Source organism: Panthera pardus, unplaced genomic scaffold, assembly GCF_024362965.1.
Source record: "Panthera pardus isolate Hobbes unplaced genomic scaffold, ASM2436296v1 HiC_scaffold_6, whole genome shotgun sequence".
Lineage (NCBI taxonomy): Eukaryota > Metazoa > Chordata > Mammalia > Carnivora > Felidae > Panthera > Panthera pardus.
Window position 1 is genome coordinate 23,486,448 of NW_026526991.1, and position 25,342 is coordinate 23,511,789.

Consider the following 25,342-nt stretch of genomic DNA (forward strand, 5'->3'; position numbering starts at 1 on the left):
TAACAGTGAACTCCCGAGACTATGCACAGAACATGGGGATACCTTTAACTACTACCTTTAACTACTGGGAAATACAATACTCCCAAGTTCTCAAAAAATAGAGACATTTAAAAAAATAAAGGAATTTTGCACTAAGCATTTTTGAAAAGACGAACGCTAGAATGACAAAGGCAAGACAATGCTGAAGGTGATTTCTCAAAGCACACTGTTAAATTACCATAATGATTATACACATTTTATTTTAAAAATACTGGGATTAGCTTCATTGATTACACAGCAAATAGCAATCATGCTACCATTGGTATTGATACAGAAAATGGAAGACTACCGGCCCAAGCAGGACTAGTCCCCTTTTCCACCGTGATTTAAGCTATTTCAAGCACTTCCTGGTTTCCTGGGCCTTTTAATAGTACTTTAACATTTCTGGGGCCAAAAAGTAATGAGAGCAGAGTCATTTCCACAAATTCCTTATTTTTAGTATAGATTCCATTGTAATTTTGCTGGATCTAAACCTATCTTAGAGAACCCAAGTGACACAAAACTTTGGGAGTAGAAATTAGCATAATTGAAATAATTCAATTTTTGGTAATTATAACTCTCACTTACACCTAAATTAAATATGCCAAACTATAATTATGTTCAAATTTGCATCATGAAAATTATCCCCATTTTGCTCATGGCATCTTAAAATATCTAATAAGGGATCTTAAACTCTTAAGTCTGAGTCAAGAGGCCTTACTTTCGCAGCCTTTGGGAAGAGGAGACTTATTATGTATTAAGCACAGTTATTCAGCCTCTTGGGAAAGGGAGGATGGGTCCATTATTCTTCACAATATGATGTGTAGGATTTGTACTCTAATCTTTGGGTACCTCTAAGTTACGTTGCCATTAAGGAGCGCTGAGTGCCACAGCAGACAGTGAAAGATTAATGCTTTCTTTGGAGAGAAACCTTAAGCAAAGCAGGTCATGCTTTAGGACACAGGTAATGGGAATCAAAGACACAGTAAAAGCTATAATAGTTTAAAACTGGGCACCTGAAAAGAAGTGCCGCTTTGCTATCCATTTTTAAATGATTGAAGATGAGACAACAGGAAGGCAATGAGAACTTACCTTTTAGCACTGCAACCTGCTCATTGCTTCTTAAGAATCGTATGATCAAGTTATTATTAGCAGTGGTTATTTGGGATGCAAAAAGAAAACACCCCCTAAAATGCTACTCACTGTAAGCTGTCTGTTTAACTAACATTCCTACTATTGGATTTCATTAAATTAATCAGTTGATGTGATTAAATTTGCAAGGTGGCTTATTTATCTTCATCTTTGGGACAGTAGGTGGATGTAATCTGGAAATACATTGGTCAAGAAATAGATGAGTCTGGATGAGCAGGGCTGGCACACTACCAAAGCACATGATGAGTTTCTTCACAAAAAAACATATGAATATATTTCCAGTTGAGTCAAATATTCACATTAATACTGGAATAAGGCGGAAGAACCCTGGCTGACATCCCATCTGTTCTTATGAATTAAATTTAGAAATCATATGTAATATAGACATTTCTGTCTGAATATCATACAACCCTGACACATCCAGGCTTTCATTAGAAAGCTCCACGATGTGACTTGAATAACAATCTGTCTTAGCTAATTAGTATTTTCAGTTTAGCATATTCACTTCCAGACATATTGCTGTTTGCACATGGTAATTTAGGTAAACAGATACCATCCACAGCTGCATCAATTAACACTGCTAATCAAAACTGAATTCAGGTAATTAGGCACATTTATGCAAAAAAATGTGTAATTTTGGAGAAAAGCTAGATTCTTCAGTAATACGTCAATAAGTAAAAAATCTCCTTTTGCTTATAAAGATGAAGAATGAGGGGAGAGAAATCATCACTAATATATACATCATGCAGACAGAGTAAAAATTCCTAAATTAAATCTCAAACTTTAATTGGCCTGTATTTTCAGAAATTGGATCATATTTTTCATAACTGTTTCTCTCCATGTTTCCACATAGTGAAGCTGATTCACATCCACCTAAGGGTTTAATCATCATCAAGCAGGACTCAAATGGTTAATGAATTGTCAAGTATTTATGTACTTAGAAGAGATGTTGGTCAAACTTGCTCTTCCGTCTTGCTTAGCATCTCTTAGGGAGGATGCTCTCAGTAGGTCTTGTTTTCTTACACACTTTCATGTTCTCTGCTGCGAAGGACTTGGGCTGCAGTGAGAATCACAATAGCAATTTCTCATTTTCTTGTGAACGCTCTTATGCCACGGAGTCTACACAATCCCCTCTAGCTGCCTTTCATTCATTCCCCAAATGAATATTGCGAATCATTTTTCTGTCTTCCTGTAAACATAAACCAATCTGATAACTTTGATTAGATTTTCTAGTCTGTTCAGAAAAACTAGTTCAGCTGTTGGTAAGTTATCAGTAACCAATTCAGGGTGGGAGGGAATTGGCAGGCTTAGAGTTAGAGCTAAAAGTAAAGGGAAAATTGGGTCATTTTCAAAAGGATTCTATAGTAGATATGGAATCTATCTATCATCTATCTGTCTGTCTTCTATCTATCTATCTATCTATCTATCTATCTATCTATCTACCTACCTACCTACCTTTCTATCTACCTATCTCAATTTCGCCTTCTCTTTTCTAACTTTGAACCTTAGATTTATTTCTTGATGCAGACACCAGGACCTTATAATAAAGTACTGAGTTCAGTGTCCCTAGCTTTATTTTAATGGTAATAGTCGCAATCTAGTTTAACAAACATTTCCTCAGTACCTACTGTGCTTCAGGCAGGCTTCGAGGCCCTGTGGGCGGATACAGAGATGGCTTTAGACCTACCACACTCCTCTGAGCCAAACTCTGAGAGTTCACAGACCAAAAGAATCATCTTTTAAAAAGGGGACCAAATCTCCAGCTGAAAATAATACATCTCCATTCCAAACTTTTAGAACCTTCTATGCTAATTTTGCAAAGGTTTACTTTTTGTTTAACCCGTGATAATTTTTTGTTCTCATAATAAATCAGGAAACAAGAACTAAGATGGGTTTTGCAAGTAGTGTGATGTCTTTCTCTCATATTTCAGTAACCTCACACAACTTGTATTTTATATATATATATAATATACATATATATATTTATATTTATATTTATAGAAGTATGTATATATATTTACATACATACATATATATTTACATACATACATATATGTATATATTTATCAAAAAGATTTTTTCCACATACTTCCTTAAGCTCATTTGGCATAAACGACTGGACAATTCCCTATGGAATAGAAATCTGACAGACTCTGTGCTCATATCTGGTTTCAAGAGCAGGGATTATAAAACATGGAGGCACATTTATCATTGGTTGTCTTCCACCAATGAAAGTGTATGAGGTGAGAAGGGGTACCTCTGACTTCGACTCTGTTAACAGAATTATTTACAAACTTCAAGTGAAAGATATGTAAATACAAACATTTTAAAGACAATTTTTTTTAAAGCCTAACGGCTGACTTTAAATGAACTAAATGATTAATATTTGGGGAGGATAATTTTTAGTCTCCACGAAATGAGCTAAATGAAGTTTATTGCATGAATGTGCCCGTGAATAATCTATGTCATTCTAAAGCACCTCTTCTCTTACTTCCTTAGGAGTGAAGCAGGGGAGAATAAATTCTTTCCCCGTAGTCCCTGCAACTTAGCAAATCCTTTTGTCTGAGGAAAGAGTTTAAATTCATCTAAAACTCCCACGATCACAGTCCCCAAGTTTGTAGCAAAGTGGAATGCGATGGATATGGCAACACCAGCTCTGGCGAAGAAGGCCTTGAAGTATGGTGCCAGCTTTCAACCTAGGCAAATCCTTCTCCACCCCCAGCCTTGGTTACTGGTCCATAAAACATGGCTCACGGACCCACCTCACTGGGTTGGAGGGAATGCCTGGCACGTAGGGGGTGCTCAAATAATGCTTGCTGAAACCCAATACAGAGTAGTCCGTGATGGCCCCAGAAATACTAATGCTAGAGGCATTCTAGTCAGAGTTATTTTATCAAGCAGCTCTCCATGTTCCAGAGTCATATGGAGAGGTGGTGTCAATACAAATAGCATGGAGTGCATCACCAGGCCATGTGCCACCACACTACATTTGGTAGTCTTCCAATTCGCCTGAACACGAATGTTACAAAACTTTCACAATTAGCCGGAAAGTCAGCATCGGAGCGCTTACTGTTTCTAGAGCATCTCTATTATTTTGTCACACAAATCACCAGAAAAAAATCACCTGACCAACATTAGCCGAATTATTTTATGCTAGAAGTACTCTCTGTTAGGGAGAGTAACATCTTGAAAACTGCATACGTGACTCCTTCGTGGTGGACTGTTAGTGATTTTAAAACCCTTGAAAATCCTCGCATTTGCCACTTGTCACGTCTCTTTAGCCCGGCACCATTAAAAATGCTCCCAGTAGGTCTACTGTAAATTTTTGTGGAATTGAATGAAATTGTTGACTCGTCAACAGTACAACATACAATGAGTAAAATGACACCACTGGTCACTCTCTGAACGGTCCCTTTTTTAAACAGAAGGACTCCCCCCCCACCCCAAGAAAATATCAAACGGATTAATTTTGCTTGTTAACAGTAAAGAATGTTATTTTACAGCCACAAGAGAAAATGTCAGGTCTGGGATTAGGTGGATTGGAGGGGAACAGACTGCTAGAAACAAAGGCAACAAAGAAATAAAAATGCCTTCTAAATACACTGAAGCAAAACAAATGACTGGATTTGGGATTTAACAAAATATAATCTTATTTGCCTCTGCTCTTTCAGCACGTCTTTTCCTTGCACTACGACAATATGTATCTCGCCTTCTCGAGCCATGATTTTCTTTTATGGGAAAGATTGCTGGTAATGGATGGCAATGCAGGGATGTTATCAGTAGTTTGGCATATTCGGTTTTTATGTTTAGAGAACGTCGTTCTTACAACACATTTTAATGCCCCTAATTATTTTCATTCAGTTCTGGTAAGAGGTAAAACAAGAAGAATCAAATTAGAGGAGATTATTGAATTATAGCTGAAGAATTAATAGTGCTTATTTTAGAGATTTCGTTTAGCAGTTAATTTTTTTTAGTGAAAATTATCTCTAATAAGAAAGCCAGTATTATCATGGAACAATTAGATTTTTTTTTTTTTTAAGTTTGACAATTGAATGTACCAAAGCCAAAGCTGATAATCTACACTTTATCAGGCAAGGTACAGAACAACATATTTGTTTACAATTTATGGTTGAATACTAGCCCCAAGATTAAGAATTAGGAAATTATCTTTATAACAAACAGATCTTAGCTAAACATATTATTAATCTATGCTGCAAAGTATTAGCCAGCTCTTTGGAGGATGCCAGAGTCACTTTGCTAGCTGAATTATCTGTCACTCTATCACAGGTTTTTCATCTTTGACTTTCTTCATAGGTCTGGAATAGAAGCCTATCTTTCAGGAAAAAATGTTAAAAGAGTACATGAAAAGCTTGTGCAAAAATAAACCATAGCACCTCAGGCTTCTTAATTTTTACACTATAATACTTGGGACTTTTCTACCTTGACACATTCAGAGTGAATGCTTTGATGAAAAGAGAGTAGTAAATTACATATAGAATGAAGAGAACCTGTATTATCATTTTAATAGTCCACAGACACATAAAAGGAAGATGTGTTCACTGTGTGGCGGGACTTAAAACTTAAAATATTCACCGACTGAGTAATAAAAAAATTTAACATGATATGAAAAATGGAAACAGTTTTTTTTTGAAGTGATTATGCATATGCAACTTTTCACAAACGTGTCTGAAAAACTTAACAAAGAAAAATAAAACCAAACCATTTACGGGACTTTGTAAATAACTAGAGTTTGCCCCTCCTATAACATTTTTTAACAATAAAGATGCTGAAAGTATTTATAGACTCAGAGATCACAGGCAATAAAATTCTAGACACTGGGAACAATCAACTTTTACAAACAGCTTCATAAGCCACTGTACCGACAAAGCCCCCATTTTCAGGAGACATCATACAGATTCAACACGGATATAATACGCAGTTTAGGTGATTGCCAGCAGATTAGAATAAAGATGTCACTGTTATTTACTCCTAACCTTTGCAGGATATTCCTAGATTGGTTTTCTATTGAGAGCACGCATTTTCAGTGTGTGGTGATTGCCTTCAGGCTCCCTGCTTTTTCTGAGTGGTGGTTTTCGTGTTTGGATGGGGGAGTGATGCCTGGGACTCTGCCCACGTGCTCCCAATTATCTATACATTATTCCATACTCTCTGCCACTGGGATGCTCTCACCAGAGATCCTTCCAAAGCGGCATCCCATCCAGACGTGCACAAATGAACATTAGAATAGGACGGTTTATTATTATTATTATTATTATTTGAATGACATACGACCTGCTCAATGTTTGCATTTAAATTGGCCAGAATAATTCAGCTCTGGCTTTTAATTTCAGAAGGGTTAATCACCCTAACAAAGGTCAATCAAACTTTAATCTTCAATAAAATTGCCACGGCCCCAATCACCTGCAGGGCATTTATTATATTCCTATTTCCATGAGAAAGAACGCACTGCTTTCATTATGCATCGCTAATCTTCTAACTCTTTACATTAGCACATTTTACCAAAAATATTAATTCCTTTGAAACTCTGTCAAGAGTTCATTTCTACACATCTCAGGAGATAATCCTGTTTAAAAGAACGGGTGCATCAGCTGTGAACTACTTTCCTGGCCTCTTCTAATCCTCATAGACCTTCGCTACTCCAACTGAGTTCTTACAATAGTAAATCTCAATTACACAAAATATTATGGGGGTTTAGGTTAAAACAACATTATATTATTTTAGGAACTTAATCCTCCCTGTTGTCTGTGATTATGCCATTCATCTACTTGCTCCTATCCATACTGTTTACTGCATTCAAAAGTTATTGATTTGGAAGAAGCCAATGTTAACCATATTTGAATAGCAACAGAAGGACTTAAATTCATTAATTCACTCACTCGATAAATATATATTGAGTGCCTAGTGCGTACCAGATTCCAGGAGGAGAGAGATGAAAAGCCGAAGAAAAAAAGAAGAGTCTCTCTCATGAGAATAACATTCTCTTTTGAAAATTACGTCCAAAATACAATAAAACAGTATCTTAAACCTCCACTTTCAGCTTTTCTTGTCATCATTAAATTTTAGTGAAGATTGGAAATGTGTTAAGTCAAATTTCAACCAAAATTTCAACAAACAGGTTTTTTCTATTATTTGAACACTGAACGGCTTTAGAATTCACAGTCCCGTAAATGGCTTATTTTTTAAATTTAAGAATATGAAACTTGATTGCCACATTTTAAAATAAATACGTTCAGAGTAGTTAGTCTCCCATGACTAGGAATAAAGCCATGAGAAAGTTTAACTGGGTTTATTAAAAATATGCATGCTGTGCACTAATTTGTTTCGAAAATGTTATTTCATTATGTTTAAAAACTTCTATCAACACACACAACGAATCGCGTTGGTAAAACACACACACACACACACACACACACACACACACACACACACACAAATTCTTGCTTTATTTTTGCCATGATATAGTGGTCTGGATGAACACAGAGGGAAAGTAAAAGACCTCAGTGTAAGTCCCAATTATACTGGAAATTGATCACCTTGGTATATAGTGGTGGTGTGACAGCATAAATAACCCAAACATCACCTTCTGCGTATTTTTTGAGATACCTTCCTCTCTCTTTGTACTCAGAGGAAGCACACAGGCATGTACACAGAGGCACATGTGCTCCTCCCCATCAATATTCAAGTTCATTAATTAGGAATATGTGCTGGCTATAATTTGGGAAACTCCCCAGAGCCTGAATATTCAATCAGGCAAAGCAAATGACAGTGAAAAGAAAATACAGGTATAACAGTCAATGGCCAGACTGGCATTGAGGAATAGCACATCATTTTAAGAAATACTGGTCTTTCTAAATGTAAAAAGCCCCAATTACTTTGACAAAAGTCAAGAGTTCAGCCTTCCTTCCCCTTGCTTTGAGCATTTCTTGCAACTGAAATAGAACCTCTTCATATTCTATAACTATGCTTGCTTTTTTTCACTCCTATAACTAGGTTGACACAATAGAATAAAGCAGAGCAATGGCTTTTATTGTTGAGCAAAATAAATCCAATACTACACGATATAAATGTTCAATTGATATTTGTTAACAAATTGTTATTCTGAAAACTGATAAAGATTAGACACAACAACAGGCAAAACATTGCTTTATACTCCATTCTCTGTATCAAAAGCCATTTCATTATATTTCTGAATTTCCAGATCTGGGAAAAAAATAACCCCAAAGCTTTCAGAGAATATGCCGTCAATGCTCAAGATGCATATGGATTTTTTTATGAATCATTTTGGTCACAAAACAAAGAAGAGCCCACAAGCCATCAAATGCAAATCTCAGTAAGAAAGCCCAGGTGTAGAATTATGGAAAATGAAACCAAAAACAAAACATACCTTTGGCTGAACAAGTGCACGATTTCTCATCTTGCCCATACAGCTTTGCCATTCCACCTTGAGCAAAAGTCAACTCCGTGTCCCTTGTGATCTTTGTGACAATGCCATCATATCACTGGCAAATTTTTCGATTAAACTTTGCAGATGTGGTAGCAACTTTGTTAATTATGATATTAGCCAGCTGGCGGGTACAATCAGTCAACCGCTGTAAGAAAGCCAGACAAAGAGACATCTAATCATTGCAACCAGAGCAGATAAATTTTGTTCCCTTCTCATACGTGTCACAGATTCTATCCTTTCTGACCCTCTCCTCAGCCATCGACTGTCAAATTTAGATTCTGCGAGCTCCCGGCTTCCCTTTATCCCTGCCTTAGATCTGAAACTCTTGGTTATCAGGAAGACACGCGTCACCAGCTGTCTCGGAGCAGGAAAGCAATCAGGTGAATACTACTTATTATCTTGCATTGCTTTCTGAGGAGTGACAAGATTGATTTGGGACCCAGAATACATTCAGATCTCAGACATGTAGTTCTTAGGGTTTTGAGTTCAAACAGTAGGGTATGTGCAAAGTTGCAACAGAGAGTACTTTAATCCCAATGTTAAGGATATGGGATATTAGAAATTTAAGGAGAATTAAAAAAATCTATCAGAGTTCCTTTTTCAGATGCCTTTGTATTTCCTTTTCCACCTCTGTGCTACCTTGGTAATGTCTACGGACAGACTGTTACCCCGTGGAGCCAGCTTCACAGCGAAGTGGCCTTAAGTCAACCCATTGGAAACAGTATTCTGACATTATGAAATTGTCTCCATCTATCCCCTTTTCGTCAAGAAGAGTACTCTATAAATTCCCATTCCTGGAACTTTTCCTCACAGAAAAGTTGAAATCAAATTTATACACAAAAAGGTGAGAAACTAATTTGGGCATCACAGTTAAGAATAACTTATGCAACTTGAGACTGAGAGACAGACATTTTAACATTCTATTCAAAAATTTTCCTTCAAAAATATCAGTCTACTGAAATCATATAGAAGTGTGTATCTATGGATCCATCAGTTGATAGGTAGATATACACACACATGCATTAAGGAATTTACTGAAATTTAAATGTATATTGGTAGCACACATAATAACATTCCTACAAGATGACGTTACAATATTCTTTAAAGTGCAACATCCAGTTGACCAGTAAAAAGTTTGATCTGCATGGTGAGCCAGTAAATCAATGTAATATTTATTAAGTGATTATTTTTCCCCATTGAAATGTTTAAACATCAGTGAAGTAAAAACAGTTTGCACTGCAGACTTTAAAGAACAGTTACGGGGCACCTGGGCTGCTCGGTCACTTAGGTGTCCGACTTCAGCTCAGGTCATGGTCTCACGGGTTCGTGAGTTTGCGCCCTGCTTCAGACAATCTTAGACTCTCTCTCTGACCCTCCCCACTTCTCAAAAAGAAAGAATAAAAAAAAGAGTACTATACAATACAACAATAAAATTATATTCATCAGCAGACTAGTAGGTCTTTCTGGGATGGAAGAATTTGGTGAAAAATTAAAATGCAATTTTGAGTTGCATTTTAAATAGGAATTTTATACATTTGGTCCCCTAAAGGGACCAAAATGGTTCTCCACCTGTGAAAACTGCAGTTTAGTGTGCGGTATTAAAAATAATGTATGGATGTATCCTAAATTTACATTTTACTTTCACATGCGGATGTTCCAGTAACAGAAAGTCCAAAGTGCCTGCACTTGGTTTATTTAGCACAGAGTGCTGAAAATATAAATGTATCTGGGTGCAATCTAAGATATGTGCCACAGGGCTAAGGTGATGTAGGGATCCCCCAAACTATGAGAAAGATCGGTTCATTCTAGGAAGATAAATCCTACCAGGACAGAGATGAGAGAGGAAAATTGGGCTTCAGGAATTCTCAGAAATTATATCTATGTAAATATCTTTCTGAAAGGAAAATATTTTTTGTCCTTCATGTCTGGGGCTGCAGTTAAGAAATATGGCAGAGTCCATGGAAGCAAAAGAACAAAGGAGTCGGAAATATTAGAGGATGAGGGTGTGTTGCAGCACAATCTCGAGAACAACAACAACAACAACAACAACACAATCTTAGACATGACTTTCGTAATGCTCCATTAGGAAACGAGCTGGGCTTTCACCTTCCCCATCACAGACTCAGTGACCACCATGGGGCGTGACACGTGGTAGTTTCTCAAGAAATACATGTTGATAAAGAATGAATACTTTTGTGGCACACACCATCCTCCTCAAAGCCCAATTTACACATTTTAACAAGTGATGCAAAAAAATCATTCTTTAGGCCTTATGTTACTATATATCAATCGTCATATATACATTCAAAATCGTATCTTTAAAATACCAAAAAAAACAGTCCATACCTACAGAGTTCAAGATACAATTTTTCTTAAGATTCCAAAATAAGTGTTTCAATAGTGCTCACTATCTGCTCCCGTGAAAATAATCCCAACTCAAAGTTAAAATGAGTCAAAAGCTTTTTTGCTCTTTGGCTGAAAATAAGACCTTTTCTTTGGAAATCCAAGAGGATAAAATATACTACTTACACAGAGTTTTTCATCTATAAAAGAAAATGAAAACAATCTAACATTCCCAAAGAGGGAGATTATTAAATCAATTAGGGCAATTACTTGTATGCAGTTATTATGTGAAAATGAAGATGACCAAGAAAACCATCTTCTTATGACTATAGTGAATGAAAAGAGCAAAATAGAGAATTGCACATATACTGATGACTGAGTACATTTGGACAAAGATTGGAAGGAGAGATACCCAAAAAGAAAATATGCGCTCCGCGGGGTTAAAGCGTGTTTTCTTCTTACACAGAAGCTTGTTTTAACACCACTAGAATTGTTAATCTCAACAAGTATGAACAAAAGGCCCCATCTATAAAATGGGAACAACAAGAATAATACCCTCCTGAAAGAGCTTTGGTATTAAATCAGATAATGGGAATAAAACCTTCTGCATCTTTCCTCACCTGCAGTAAACACTTGTTAACATATCTTAGTTATTACCTTTACTATAACCACCATATAAATAATCCTGACACATCTATCTATACCGCATCTTTTATTTTTTTCTATGAAATATCACCAAAAAGTCACTGAATTAAATGATGCAATCTGGGGCACCTGGGTGGCTCAGTCAGTGAAGTGTTCAACTTCGACTCATGTCATGACTCACAGTTCATGGGTTCAAGCCCCACACTGGGCTCTGTGCTAACAGCTCAGAGCCTGGAGCCAGCTTTGGATTCTGTGTCTCCCTCTCTCTCTCTCTCTCTGCCCCTCCCCCATGTGCTCATGCTTGCGCGCTCTCTCTCTCTCTCTCTCTCTCAAAAATAAATGAACATTAGGGGCATCAGTTGGTTAAGTATCCGACTTCAGCTCAGGTGATGATCTCACAGTTTGTGAGTTAGAGCCCCATGTTGGGCTTTGTGCTGACAGCTCAGAGACTGGAGTCTGCTTCAAATTCTGTGTCTCCCTCTGTCTTTGCCCTTCCCCTGCTTGCACTCTGTCTCTCTCTCCCTCAAAATAAATAAACATTAAAAAAAATTTTAATATAAAAAATGAACATTAAAAAAATAAATAAATGATGCAATCTGAAACAAGGAAAACTCACCAGGCACAGAAATATAGACTAGATGATAAAACTGGTTTATAAAATAATTTACAAAATAATGACAACATGTTGATTCAATAATTCTATACGTTACTCAATTCTCACCATGACTGTAGTCACCACCTGTCACCATACACATGAACATAACATTGTATGTCAAATATACATCAATAAAAAACTAATGGCAATAATAATAATGAACAAAGAAATGCGATCAGTTGCAAATTATATTTTGCATAAGACCTCTAAGACCTTTATTATTTTTAGAAGACCAAGAGGTCTTATAAAGACGGCTCCGGTTTCAACTTCTGACATGCCAGTAAAGAAGCAGGACTGCTGGAAAAACTGAAGTGGAAATAGGAGAAACTGACCTGGAGGAATTGACACACCTCCTAGAACCTCAGTGCTCTTCCTTTCATTTTTCCAACGTGGTACCTGCTGATTTCTGTTCCCCAAGGGCACAAATTCCAACTTAGAGCAGAATCAGAGAGCTGCTCTCTCCCTGGGGCACGCCAGTGCCATACCTCCCAATGGGTTATTATACAAATGCATTGCATAGGTATGGACTTCTGCACAGATGGAAACAGTCAGTGAGAACAAGGCAATCTAGACTTGGAAACACTGTCCATGGAGAAGCATGTAGAAGTGGCCACTGTGGATCCACACAGACCACTAAATCCTATTCTGCTACGGGATGCTTTTATTCGTGTCCCATAAACTATCTTCCACTGGCCCTTGAAACTGCCCATCCTAATCCCTCTGATCACCTGAATATGTTTAAATTAAATCTCATACATATATTTATTTCATTTCTGCCTTCTGACCCACTGGATGTAGAATCAAATGCCTAATGCCCCTTCTCTGTTGTGCCATGGTCTCAGGCATCAGACAGCCTGCTTCCATTCCATTCCTGGCTCCCCACTTACTGGCTCTGGGACTTTGGGCAAGTTATGAAATCTCATCAACACTCTTAAAAAAATAACACCACCTTGTAGAGCTATTGTGAAGATTAAATTATACATATCAGTTGCTTAGCACACAGTAGGTATTCAAAAATGCTCTGTCATTACTGAAGTCACAGTGAAATCATTGGGAAACAACACAGCTCAGTAAGGGGAGCAAGAGATCCACAATCAACCTCCTTGGGTGAATTTACATCCTGGTTTTCTTCCTTCGGTGATTACTAACAACAATGAAAACAATAAGAATATTAATAACTTCCTCATGGAGTTATCAGAGTTAAATGACTACTATAAAGTACTTACCACATAGTAAATAATGTAATGTAAATATTATTATTATCCTGCCTATCGTGCCAATTGGTTATTTCTTCCCCTTTGCTTAACTGTTGTAAAAATAAATCATAACTTAGAATGTTTAGACCTGAGGACACATACATTCATATGTGCTTGAAAATATGTACACAAGGGTCCTCAATGCAGCACTATTTCCAGTAGCAAAAGGCTGAGAAAGATCTAAAAAATCACCAAAGATAACTGGTTAAATAAGGTTATATCCATGCTGTGGAGGGCAAAGCAGAAATTATTTCTATGACACATCTTAAGGGAAGGAAGAATTGCACAGAACAGTGTATTGCACGTTATCATTTTGTTTAATAAAGATTTGCACATAATATTTGTATATTTAGAGAATCTCTGAAAAAATACACAAGAAATAGCGAACAGTGATTTCAGTAAGGAATGTGGGGCTTGAGGGACAGGAATGGAAAAGCTCTCTTCACAGTACGGATCTTCCTCGATCTAGGATGGAGTTACGTCTTGACAAACCCATCGCCAATTGAAAATACCGTAAGTCAAAAATGCCTTTAATACACTTCATCTACCAAACATCATAGCTTAGCCTCGCCTACCTTAACTGTGCTCAGAACACTCACACTAGCCTACTGTTGGGTAAAATCACCCAACGCAAAGCTTATTTTATAATAAAGTGTTGAATATCTCATGTAATTTCCTGAATGCTGTACAGGAAGTGAAAAACGGAAAGGCTGTATCGATAGAGAAGAGTTAAGGGTTGTGAGTGTGTCGGCTGTGCACCCTCAGTGGCTGCCTGGGAGCTGCTGGCCAGCATCATGAGAGGGGATTTTACCTTATTTCATTAGCCCAGGAGAAGATAAAAATTCAGAATTCAAAATACTGTTTTTTAACATCAAAGAATTGTAAGCTAAACCACTGTAAGTCAGGGACTGTCTATATATTCTTTGCTACTGTATGAGTTTGTGTTATACATATGTAGCTCTCTTTTAAAAACATTAACAAATTTAACAACTTAAAAAAAGTCATTATCCCTACTTGAATGGGCAGTCTATTTTAGTTTCTTTATAAAAAAGAGACACCCTTCATTTCCCACACTAGTAGGCACAATTCACCAGCTTACGTCTGCCCAGTTGATCTGCAGGACACAGAGTGCTGGTTTTTGGGGGGTTTGTGTGTGTTTGTGTGTGTGTGTGTGTGTGTGTGTGTGTGTGTTTTAAGATTTTACTTTTAAGTAATCTCTATACTCAATGTGGGGCTCAAACTTAGAACCCTGAGATCAAGAGCTGCACACTCCAGTGACTGACAGCCAGGTTCCCCCATAGTGTTGTTTGCACCATAGCATGACCTTTCCCTTCCAACTCTCCTTTCCATGCTATTTTCAATAGCATTTGTTGTAGGAGGGGATTTTCCCCACCCAATAACTGCCAAAATGTTAATATTCTTGCAGCCTCTCCTTTCTCAAAGGATGTCTTCCTTATCAAGGATTTAATTCAGCACATGAGAGACTAACTGCATTCCTACATTCTGGATGATTCTAGAATCATTTCAAGTCAGGAGTAGTCTTCATGTTACAAATGGACAGATGTTTGTCGTCAGGCAGTTCACTCTCAAGGCTAGGTTCCCTAGGTTGCCAGCAGAATGCTCAGAGCTAAGGGTTTCCAATGGGTCACAAGATGCAACATTACATATTCCTGGTATATAATAAATTCTACACTGATAACCTGAAAGTTTGGTATGGGCTTCAAATTTAAGACCGTTCTTGTCTTTTCAAATATGCAGATTTGAGGATTCATTGATAATTATAAATGTTATCTAAACAAACAGCAATTGATACCTTCATAGGAATCTTTCACGTGTCACCTTTTCTCCTTATATGGAACAAATAGTCTTTCCTACTTTCGAAAGGTGCAACTACCAATCACAGATGTTAGCCATCAGAATGCTTGGCTTTGCAATGGGGTGATAGGCAACCGGTGGCCTCTCCTGCCTGTCTGTAAAGCAGCATTGAACTCACAGTGGAAAGATGATGGCTAAACAGGTTAGTTGATACAGTAGACTCAATGGCCAGCACTTGGGAACCCTAATAACGGGTGTTTTCATCAGCAGCAACCTCATTGTCATCATCACTAATTTTAAACACCATTAGATGGCCAATTGCTGCACTAGGATATGAAAAACTGCTGGTTCTCTCCACTTGTGAATTTTTCTTTTCCAGAGTAAATCTTATCCATGAAATGAATACAGGTCCATACAGCGACTGGTAATACTCCTATGTCAGCACTTTTCAGACTTTCATGATCATGACAACCGCTTAGGGATCTTGTTAAAATGTAGATTTTGATTCAGTAGATCTGGGCGGAGCCTATCATGCCACATTTCTGACAGGGTCTGGAGGGACCCTGCTGCTGCTGGCCGCTAGGTACCAGGCTTATGCACACCCTGAACTTTACACAGGGTAAGAACGACATGCTTGGTAATAAACGCAATGAATATTAAACTATATACTTATGTGTGCAACCAAGTAATGTTTCTTTCTTCTTTCTCTCAAGCTTATCTCTCTGCATTTACATTTCTCAGTCTTCAAACAAAATGCAGGTACACAATAAAAGTACAACTAGTTTCCTCTCTATGCTGACTATAGGTGGATACAAGGCAAGAGGAAAAAATCAATGCTATCATTCATAAAGGAAGGGGCGCATTTACCAAAAAAAAATCTTTTAAGTGAAAAGGCAAAGATTTTCACCTTGAGATATTTAAAAGAGTGAGTGATAACTGTTATTTCCTTTCTTACCATAACCCAAGTCAATGTTTATATTCATTCTATTTGACCCAACAACAAAATAAGGTATTAACAAAATCTTTTTTTCTGTGATCTGTGTTGCTTCTCTTGTGTAACTAAATATTTACATCTGTTTCTTAAAACAACTACTTAAGGTAAACAGTTTAATCAGTAAGAATACTGTACCCTCATAAGCTGATATGGTCTAACTCTTAACAATTCTGGAAATATTTGCTAAGCTTTCATTATCATTTCTATTGCCATGAGCTAGTTCCCTTGATATGCTTGAGGATAATGGGTGAAAAAAATAACAGAATTTGAATATGGTAAAGTAATACTTTAAATTTCTAAAACCCAGCATCCAGGCAAGAGCTAACTATGGGTTATATGATCCAACTCAATTTTGTTTTTGTTTTTTCAGGCTTTTGTTGTTGTTGTTGTCGTTTTCCAAAGTGAGATCCTTGGTAAGAAAATATTTACAACAGACCTAAGTACCACACACACTCAAGAATATTTTTGGCGAAAAAAAATGTGTTCATGAAACAATATTTATAACATACAGTGTACTCTGATAATTCTATCCTTTCTCTTACTTTATTTTATTATTATTCGTTTTCAATGCTGGCTATGACCTACTAAGGTGACTTCATAGACCACTCATGGGTCATTCAAACTTCCAAGTTTGAAAATGCAGAAACCTTGACAAACGTCTGAGAGCTGAGGCAGCTTCTCTAGTGGTTTATGGATGCAAGAGATGTCCAGGAACTGTGGCCATGCTGCGACATTCATAGACCAACGGCCTGGTCAGAGAGACCGTACAGGGGCATTTTAGTGGCAGTTAACCACATCTCCACCAATACATTCAGTATAAATGCTTTCTCCCCTCCCTTCTTTGGAGGATAATGTAAGAAAATCGCCTCTGACAATTAGGTAGAATAATGGAGTTTCAGTGACTTATCCAATTACTATTAGGAAGTAATGAGGAAGCAAGTGAAGAATGACTATGGACCAGCACTGATGAATACAAGGAAACGTGCAGGTAGCAATTTAGCATCTTTTAAATAAACTTGAATATAGCGAGCTGCATTGACCTGGGAGTCACATCGGTGATCCAAGTAGACAGTATTCTAAAATAAATTGGAACTTTTAAGTACCGGTCAATCACAAAAAGTGCAGAGAAAATGAGATTTTGGTTTGTGTTTGTCCATTTCATGAGGGAAAAGCCAACCTGTACCTTTCAGAATTTCCAACAGCACAGAATCATTACAGACGGAGAGGGCAGGCATTCTAGTTTCCATTTTATAGAAGGAACACAGGAATCAGGTGTGTGAGATAAGAAGCTCAAGTAAATGAAGTCATGGATCCTAAATGAAGTATGTTGAAGCCACACGTCCATGCCTGGCTACTTGCTCGATCTTTTCTTTCCCATTGAAACACGAGCAAGCAAACAAAGACAAAGCACACCCCAGTTGGTAGCAAGAGAGACAAACAGGCTAGAGGGGAGTATTGCTATCTTTAGTGGGTTTCAAGAGTTGCTCTGCATGAAGAAAGATGGGGTAACCTTTTATATTTCCTCCTGCACAGTTATTCTCAGATTCCATATGGGGAGTACAAAAATAGTGAAGAAAATCTCCCTAGTTCAGAGTTGGGTACCATGCAGAGGCTTAAGTGATACTTTTGAGTGGAAAAGAATTAGCTGAATATTTTTAAAACAGCAATATTTTAGTGATGATCAGAGATGATATTCCTTATATATTTTATCTTTCAATGTTTCTAAGGCAGATGTGTATTCTGACAATTCACTGACAGTTAATGGTCTATTTAAGGTATATATGTTGGGATAAAGATATGTTGAACAGACTAGCAGGGCATATCGCAATATTACTCCTCTCAGAGAAAGACCTTTTCATAACTCTCTCAAGGGCCTCTGGCTCTTAGTAAACATCAGTTTTTTTGCTCTCAGCTGAAATTATTCTGACAGCTTTGACATTACATTATCATTACAAGATCGGGGTATACTTAAAGATAAATGAGGATTCATGGAGAATTAAAAACAGAAAGAATTAATGCCTGTTTCCATAATTTGAGGTTAGAATATCAAAGGTTACTCAGATAAAAATTTGATACTTCTTGTTCACTTAATCACCTTTATACAGGTAAGCAAATGATTCATGTTGTTCCATCAACAGCCCTCCACTTCCTCCTCACACAAAAACACGTACGTCTCATTTCAAAGATGTGCTTAAAAGAAATGATGACATTTTAACATCCCGGAAAGATTTCTTAATGTGGATTAGTTCTAATTCCAACTGATTTTCTCTGTAACTCAGCCTCAGTCACTCTCATTAAAAAAAAAAAAAAAAAAAAAAAAAAAGGAAAAGGAAAAGAAAAAGAGAAAGAAAAAGAAATATTCCCAGCAAGATCTTTCAGTTACATGGTAGATTTTTCTAAGTAGATTGTATGCCTCTCGCTCTTATATGATCTATTAATAAGATATTATGTTACTGTACAATTTACTAAATTGCAAAGATCAGTCATTCTTACTTTCTACGCAAATCTAATCCTACAAAGCACATGCCCGTTCATACACACGTGGTTAAACACTCTCAAGTGTGGTGGTCCTTTACAGAGTGACATAATTAAATCATTTGGGGGACTTTTTCAAGAAAGTTTATTATGGCCCCCCCCCCCAAAAAAAAAAAAGATTCAAAATGAAAAGTGAAATTTGTACCTGAGTTTTAAATGGCAATTTTTATTTGTTTATTTGTATAATTATCCATTTATTTTAAGAGCACCAGTGAAGATGGGAGTTTGGAAGAGGATGCATTAAGAGGAGATGAAACAGATGGAAAACACAGTTAAGATCAAAGAGCCCCATCAATTCATTCGGAGAGTCAGAATCCAGCTGAGCCTTGGAGCCCTGTCTGCATAATAAGAAAGGTTGCCTAAAACATAAGGATTAAACAGATGAGCTGTCTCCTGCAGAGGCGTGGGAGGGAAGCCCCACTGAGACACTTGTAAAGACACTTTGGAAGAGCACACCTGCTCCTCCAGTCAAACATACAGGAGACCAGCCTGACCAAAGATGTTCCACTAATGTACTAGTTTTAAGAAAAAGGAATGTATGTCCTAAGAATGTCTTTTTTTTTATTTGTCAAGGTATTTTCAGTCCAGGAAAAATGACAAATTAATAAGTCGCCTCCATTTTTCCAAGGTGACTTAGCAAGTGCTTACTTTTCGAAGTGGAGAAAAAACAGAATGCATGTTTTCCTAGGTCATGAAACTGTGTTAGGGAGAAGCCTACCTTGTGATCAATTTTTTTTCCAATAAATGGTGCTTTTCTTGAGACAATCTTGAGTAACACTGGTAAATATATGCTAATTCTATTTTCCATTCTCAGGAAATTATCATTTTTAGTAGTATATCCCAATTTTTATGAACACCGTGCCAGGTTATACTCAGAGCTATGCTAAATTACACAATTCAGTTCCATATAGCAAGAATACAGCACAGAAATCAAATGCACTTAAGGCTCTGGGCCCGTGACAAATGGTACATTTATTCTAATGACTTCTCCACAATGTTATGTTGTAGCTACTGATAAGAAATTATTCTGAACATAAATACAATTTTCTTTTAAGAAAGCTAAGCTAAGCACGCTGGGCCTTTAGACCCTACTGGGAAAAGATCGTATGGAGTTATAACATTAGACTTCAAATAAAATTTAAAAACTTTACCTTTGGTATGGATTAACTTTCTCAAGCACAGCATGTAGGGTGATTTAAACACGCAATTAATAGACACAAATATATGGTAAGCATCGGCTTTTGTTTAATTCACCAAAACAAGCAATCCAATTTGCAGTGAGAGCAACAGAGTCTCTCAGGAGTAGAACAAGCTGCAAAATGTCAAGAAGTGGCTTTGTGGGGTTGAAGTGCAGTCTTTGACCTGCTCCCTGGTAGTCTAATTACATTGTCACTCACTCAACCAACCAACCAACCAACCAACCAACCAACATTTTTACAGTGTTGATTACGTGTAAGGCACTGTGAGGGATACAGAGAATTACACACGAACGGTACGTAACAATACCAAACTGAAAGTGTCAAATGTGTGATGTGGGTAAATGCTGTAGAAGCGAAAAACACTGTGGGATGAAGAGCTCAAAGTCTTCATTTAAGAGATGGGATCTCAGGACATGAGGTATGAGGTGAAGAGGAGGGAACTGGTTCTCCGGGGGAAAGTACAGAGATAGAAGGGCCTACACTCCACTTGGAGAGAGAAGACTCACCGTTGCACTTAACTAGCAGATATAGAACCTTATGTGCAAGCTTGAAAAGGAAAGAAAGGTAATTTTGAGGAGTCTTGACTAGCACACAAACTGCTTTCCCCTCAGTCTTTCTCTAGATGTCATCTGCAGAATCACTTGGCTTTCCTATTAAAAACTCACAATCCAGACATTGTGAATCAGAATCTTTGGTGATGAGAACGGAGAAACTGGATTTTTGAACAAATTCACAAGTGTGGATGTTATTTTTCATCTCTTAGAGGTAACGGGAAACCTTTAAAGTATTCAGGAAGAAGTGAACTGAAGGATAGGTTAGAAGGACTTTGGGAAGGGTAGATTGGGAGACAAAAAAAAAAACTCTGGGCAGGAAGTCCAAATCAGAAGTTCTCGTTTTAATCTAGGTATGTGGTAAGAATAAACATCCAAATAAACATCCATATTTCCATTTCTCTCAAAAGCAGAAGCCCTTAATCCCAAATCTCATCAAAATTTCCTACATATTAATATTCCAATATGTTTATTTTTAGTTTTTATTTTGGGAGAGAGAGTGAGAAAAAGACAGAGAATGAGCAAGGGGAGGAGGGGCAGAGAGAGAGAGAGGAAGAGAGAATCCCAAACAGGCTCAATTCTGCCAGCACGGAGCCTGATGCAGGGCTCCACCTCAGAAAACCTGAGATCATGACCTGAGCCGAAATCAAGAGTTAGACACTCAACCGAGTCACCCTGGCATCACAATTATTCCAATATGTTTTTAAGAATGACTTTGAAGTCCAACTCATTTCAGTAAGACATTACTGTCACCTTAAAAAAACTTTTTAGGAGCTCCTGAGTGGGTCAGTCGGTTGAGCTTCTGACTCTTGATTTCGGCTCAGGTCATGATCCCAGGGTTGTGGGATCAAGCCCCATGTGGGGTCCTGTGCTGGACATGAAGCCTGCTTAAGATTCTCTCTCTCTCTCTCTCTCTCTCTCACTTTCTCTCTGACTCTCAAATTAAAAATTATATATATTTAAAATTTTTTTTTTTTAACGTTTATTTATTTTTGAGACAGAGAGAGACAGAGTATGAAGGGGGGAGGGGCAGAGAGAGAAGGAGACACAGAATCGGAAGCAGGCTCCAGGCTCTGAGCCATCAGCCCAGAGCCCGACGCGGGGCTCGAACTCACGGACCGCGAGATCGTGACCTGAGCTGAAGTCGGACGCTTAACCGACTGCGCCACCCAGGCGCCCCAAAAATTATATATATTTTAAAAGTACACTAATCTACTTCTAATAACTACTTTAGTGCCCATTTTCAGAAGTTCTCATTCAAATCTGACTCTTCAGATAAATAAATATTTGTTTCATTAACCCTTAGAGTAGTTATCAAAATCATCCATAAATACTATCATATGGACCAAAAATTAAGACAATAAATAATATTCAGTGCTAGTGAAGGTACTGAGAGGATTATTAATAACGATTTTTGAGAGTTTAAATTTATACACCTATTCAAGGAGCAATTGGTAATGTCTAACAAAAATTTAAATGTCCAACAAAAAAAGTACTTCTGAAAGTCTAGCTTAGAAAAGTATCTCCAGAAGTGTACAAGGATAGATAGTACGTGCACACACACATACACACATGCTTATATAATCATTATTTTACAGAAAAAAGATGGAAATAATTTACAAGAACATCAGGAAGGGAATAGGTATATGAAGGTACATATACATTACAGAAAATGGTGTAGTTACAGCCACAAATTCTGAAAATCTTTGTGTTGTTGAATGATGTTCAAGATAAATAATTTAAAAACCAAATTATAGAAAAGTATGTATTGAATAATCAAATTTTTTATTAATTTTTTTAATGTTTATTATTTTTGAGAGGGAGAGAGAGACAGAGACAGAGAGACAGCAAGCAGGGAAGGGGCAGAAAGAGGGAGACACAGAATCCAAAACAGGCTCCAGATCTGAGCTCTCAGCACAGAGCCCGATGCAGGGCTCGAACTCAGAGACTGCGAGATCATGACCTGAGCCGAAGTCAGACACTCAACCGACTGGGCCACCTTGAATAATCAAATTTTTAATGAAAAATGCAATGTGTGTTAATAAGTGCATTTATGCATGTTTGTTTATAGAAAAAGCTCATTAACAATAGTAGGATTGAAAAATAGTAAAAGAAGGGTTTTCACTCTTTAATTTACACATCTGTATCATTTTTCTTTAACAACAAGCAAAAGTTCTTCTGTAACTTAAAAAAATTAATATTTATCTTTGAAGTAGCTACAAAAATTTACGCAGTATTTGCAAAATCTATTAAGTACTTGCTAAGGATTGTAAATAACTTCTGAAAATAAGTGTCACTTTTGAAGATGGTGTAGAGAGGAAACTGGCTTCCTTTCATTTTGATTAATTAACTCTCAAAATTTAATGGACTTACAGCCTTTAAAAACCATTCAGAAACGTTAACGATTTAAGTATTGACTTCTACTTTACAAAAGCCTTTCTATTTTAATTAATCTATCAATCTTTCCATCTGATGGGGGAAAACTTTATATTCACATCTTTAAAGACCAGAGTCTGATATAAGCAGATCCGCATAATATCAGAGCTTAGAGGCTAAATTGGGTAATTACGCTACTTGATTATTCATTAGATACATTTCATAAACCCACCTTCACTGATTTAGCACTATTAGATACTTGGTTTCCACAAAATATCATAACTTATAGTATATGGAGATGCTGAATATGAACACTTATTTTATATTTAAGTTTAATAGCAATCTGTTTTCAAAACGCTTCCAAAAGATGCTGTTTAAATCACTAACTTCATACTGTGTACAAGGTGGGTTTTCCCTACACCAACATGGTGATTTTTAAAAATTAACATAAAGCTAATTTATGTATTTTTAAAAGTCAAAAAATGTCTTTTAATTCTTAAACATTACAGAAAATTTTTTTTTAAATTTTTTTTTTTTCAACGTTTTTTATTTATTTTTGGGACAGAGAGAGACAGAGCATGAACGGGGAGGGGCAGAGAGAGAGGGAGACACAGAGTCGGAAACAGGCTCCAGGCTCCGAGCCATCAGCCCAGAGCCCGACGCGGGGCTCGAACTCACGGACCGCGAGATCGTGACCTGGCTGAAGTCGGACGCTTAACCGACTGCGCCACCCAGGCGCCCCTACAGAAAATTTTAAACATCATGGAAAAAAAACCCCATAACTTCATTATAAAATTCTCTATAGTTGAATAGAGTTATGTATTTCCCAGATCTCATTTGGCTTTAGTGGAATTCTAGCTCCATTCCAATTCTAAGAAATATGAAAGGAAAAAGAAAATATGAAACAGTTGTGGAGTAAATTAAATCTCATTTTCATATATTTCATAGCACCGACACAAGGCACGTATCCTTTGCTGACTGTATACAGTCAGCTGTATACTTTGTCACAGTGAAAGGAACAACTTTATCAAGCCTATTCAGATAGGAAATAAGGAGAAAACTACTTACTGCAGAGTTTTCTAGAGTTTGATGGCAATTAGCAAGTCCTACAGCTATTATTTTATTTAAAGTACCTTTTTTTAAGTCCTGTTTTACAAACTGTGAGAATACGTAAGTAAACATTAAGTTCTTGAACAAAGTATCCTTTCCATAAATGTAAAATTAGAAAGTTCAGTAAGATAAACAATATAAATGTTCTCTCTAGATGTATGATCAAAGTTATGCTCAGGTTGATAGAGAACATCTAGGAAAGACCAACAATAATTTACCAACAAGGAGCTTATAGAAGAGACAAAACATCTACCTGTGAAACAATTAGAAAATATTTTACAAATGTTTGAGTGTCACTACGTGTGGTACAATCATAGAATAAAAAAGTGAGCTACAAAAACATCCATAATTCCTCTGGTATTTCTCGAATCCTCAGGTATGGTCATTTTTCCTCTTAAGTATGGCAAACATAAAAGCACATATTTTAGAATATGCATTTATTTTCAGCTATACCAGTGCTAGCTGTCCCCCCCTCCCCTCCCAAACTCACCCCAGGTGAGTTTGATCACCTTGTAGCCATGTAAGAATTCCACAAATTAGAGGTAAAAACAGTAAACTTCCATGGCATGTATCAGTAGCTTAACAACATTGTTTACTATGACAATTTTTATTTCTTTCTGCTATCAGAAAATCTTGCTATCAGAAAATCATTTAACAAATGAGCTCCACTATGTGCTGCGTACTATGTTTGATATAATGCTGGATGATGGGAATAGAAGATGAACAAACGGATAAAGGTCCCTAAACAGATATGAATTGGTTTTCCTGGTTTAAAGGTTTTCTTTTTTTTCTTTTCAGAGAAAGTAATTCCATAATCTTCTGTAGCAATGTTTTCCAGGTCCATCATAGCTTTTTGCAACACCTTAAAATACTTAGCCTTTGTTTCTCCTTTCTATTTGCTCTAAAAAACACACTAGGTACCCTTTACATGTGCAAGGCTTATGATATGTGTACGTGGTTTTTTGTTTGTTTGTTTCTAAAATACTTTTTAGGTCACAAGGCAAAAGCTACTGACAAGCAAGGCAGAACAATACAAACGTGTTAACATTCGTTCTAGTTTAGGCCTAACTGTAAAAAGCTTTGAACGCAAAGGAAATTGGTTCAATGTTAAATTTAGGCTACACAAATCATATCAGAAACAGAAACTTCTCCCCACAGACTTCTTAACATTTCCAGTTTAGCCGACATTGATCGAGATTTACTTTTGTCCTGATTTAATTGAAATTGG

General features: G+C 36.9%; 1 long non-coding RNA gene across 2 annotated transcripts in view; it reads right to left on the reverse strand.

Annotated features, from left to right (window-relative positions):
• The window catches only part of LOC109265379 (uncharacterized), a 72,271-nt gene that overhangs the window by 20,615 nt on the left and 26,314 nt on the right, over nt 1–25,342 (reverse strand). For both annotated transcript variants that reach the window (XR_002079154.2, XR_008419524.1), the window contains one exon: nt 8,576–8,780. This is a non-coding gene — a long non-coding RNA (uncharacterized LOC109265379). The remainder of the gene's footprint in view (nt 1–8,575; nt 8,781–25,342) is intronic.